This window comes from Seriola lalandi, unplaced genomic scaffold, assembly GCF_002814215.2.
Source record: "Seriola lalandi dorsalis isolate HSWRI2012SDOR001 ecotype SW California unplaced genomic scaffold, Sedor1 jcf7180002054870, whole genome shotgun sequence".
Lineage (NCBI taxonomy): Eukaryota > Metazoa > Chordata > Actinopteri > Carangiformes > Carangidae > Seriola > Seriola lalandi.
The window spans coordinates 115,112-117,993 of NW_019525423.1; the positions used below are offsets into that span (position 1 = coordinate 115,112).

At 46.2% G+C, this 2,882-nt stretch overlaps 1 protein-coding gene across 1 annotated transcript in view; it reads left to right on the top strand.

Annotated features, from left to right (window-relative positions):
- LOC111671160 (sodium channel protein type 2 subunit alpha-like) overlaps positions 1-2,882 on the top strand; it is a gene marked incomplete at its 3' end in the record, with an annotated part of 101,925 nt that overhangs the window by 80,834 nt on the left and 18,209 nt on the right. The gene's annotated exons all lie outside the window — the stretch shown is intronic.

Consider the following 2,882-nt stretch of genomic DNA (forward strand, 5'->3'; position numbering starts at 1 on the left):
GAGACCTCGTTAAAACAGATGTTTTAGATACTGGGAGAGAGTTGGAACTGGAACTGGATCAGAACCAGTTTAAGATCGGATGAAGAGAAGAGCTGGAGCTGGTTCAGGTCAGGACCAGGATCAGTCCGGTCACATCACAGTACGAGTCCGTGTGTCACTTCTGCTCCAAACCCCTGAAACAGTTATAAACACCTGAGCTGTGTTTGTGCCAGGTGTACTTTGTCCACAGCTGCTGTGTGTGTGTGTGTGTGTGTGTGTGTGTGTGTGTGTGTGTGTGTGTGTGTGTGTGTGTGTGTGTGTGTGTGTGTGTGTGCGTGTGCGTGTGCGTGTGTGTGTGTGTTTGCTGCCCTGGAATGGCAGCTTGTAAAAACTGTCCGTGCCCTCCCACCACCACCTCTCCACCCACACAGTCTCTAGCTGGCGACCTTTGACCCCTGCGGGGTTCAGGACCCAGCTAACAGATGTACAGGTGTCCCTCTGCAGGGACAGGTGCTGGGGGATGGACGCTGTAGTTGTGCTTTGATTTCGACTTCAAAACATAAGAGTCGAGTTACATCATCACAGATACACTGCAAAAAAAATCTATTATATAAACTCACAAACTATAATTTAATGTAAAGAAACCAGCCTCTACCAAACAAAATAAAACTTATGTCCACAACATGTTTCAAGCTGTGACCTTTCCCAACAGCACCAGACAAAAAAAACCACTCTCTCATTTTTCCAAATTTTGCCTGGAAATGAAAATCTTGTTTATGTCAAAACCCGAACTGACGTCACGTTCAGCAGACGTTGTGTTTTGCTCACGGTCCAGATTGTCTGTATTTTATTTGTCAAGATGTTGTTGACATGAGACTTCTACCAAGTTCGGCGCATTTCAGTTCAGGACTTTTTGTGTCTTCCTGCCGACAAACAAACAGACACAGGTGGAAACATAACTTCCTATCAAGAACAGGACTTTTATTTTGAAATCCTGCATGCACAAAGTAACCCTCTAATGACGCCGCTGCTCAGCTGTGCGTGTGATGTCACGTACAGAGATTGTTTTGCGTTGGACAAGTTCATTCGGTCACGTTACCTGTTGTCTTCACTCTCGGCTTGTTTCCTGTCTGAGGAGATGAAACACGCCTCGTGTCTGCGTCTGAAGTGAAACGTCCTCGTTAGCAGCGCTCCTCCTGCCAGGTGAAGACCAGCAACACAGCAAATGGTGCTGCTGTCACTATGGCAACTGAGATTTTACATGAAACGCACACCTTTAAACACACACACTTCGATTTACAGTGTTAAAGGAGAGGTATCATGTAGAACACGCACACACAAACACACACACACACACACACACACACACACACACAGGAATGATAAGCAGCTGCAGGATGTGTCCTGTGGTTTCAGTATCTGTGACAGTTGAGATGACAGACATGCCGGCCTGTTTACAACACACACACACACACACACACACACACACACACACAAACACACACACACACACACACACACATCATGGTTCGCTCTGACTGGACTCTTCATGTCGACTCTTTGTTTGGACTCTTTATGTTTAGACATCTGTTCATTTCCTACTTTATTTTGAAATTACTCACCTCGTGTGCCTTGTGGTGATTTTACTTCCTGTCTTGGTCCTGTTTCCCTCCTTGGTGATTGTCTGCCCCGCCCTGATGTGTTTCACCTGTGTTCAATCACCTTGCCTCCCTGTTTCCCTGTTTCCTTCTTTCTCTCGCTCCCACGTTCCCAGAGTTTTGGATTTTGTAGTTTTTGGATCCATGTTGTGAGTTTCTTTTCTTTTATATCACCTTAACCCCTTTTTTCATTGTCTGAGATTTGGGTCCTGTTGCACTAAAACCTGACAGTGTGGTCAGAGCTGTGTGTCATGTAGGGATGATAATAAATGTAATCAGGAAATAAACAGGACGGTGCATCTCGTGCATGTGCACACACTCATCAGAGACGGGGGGAGGAGCCTGGAGGTTAGGTCACCTGATGACCTGGAATCAAACCCTAGTCGTCCCGTCGGTAAAAAACTTAAAGTTGAGTTTCTCCGAAGTCTTTCTGATGAACTAACTTGACGAGTTCATCGTTATTACAACTGATAGAGATGATACCAAACCAATAGAATAAATCCTGCAGTGTCATCCTTCACCCCGATGGAGGTAATCAGATTACATGTGTCACTTACAGCCCTGGATGTTTCTCTGCCTTCAGCTCGTCTCTGCCAGCTCAATAGAAACGGCTTATGAATAGAAATACATTTAAACCCCTCATTATGGACGTCAACTGTCACAGGGTTTCAGCCCAAGGCTGCTGCGTGTGTGTGTGTGTGTGTGTGTTTGTGTTACATTATCCATTCTTTGTGTGGATCTCTTTCCACATGTAAGTGTGTGTCAGAGATTAGGTGTGTATTCATGTCTGTTTGGCTTCACCTCTGTATGTGTGTGTGTGTGTGTGTGTGTGTGTGTGTGTGTGTCCAAGGCTGGCATTCGTCACAGCGGCCGCTCTCTGTTCCCAGACTCTGAATGTATTCATGAGTTAGCTGTTGACTCAGGTAGTTAGCTCACCTGTACACACACACACACACACACACACACACATACACACACACACACACACACACACCACACACACACACCCCCGCTGTGCCTTTGTCCAGACTTTTAACAAAACTTGCCAAATTTCCTTCCTCAGCCCTCAGCAGAAAACCTGTCTCCTATCCCTCCATCTCCCTCGTCCCTTTGTAGAGTTAAACTCCCATGATGCTTAGCAAACAGGGACCTTTGAAGTCAGCTGGGATGGTGGGGTGAAGGGGGGATTTCCTGACGTCTAGTTTTGCCCAGATCTCTCAGAGTCAAAGCGAACAGACGGCGGTG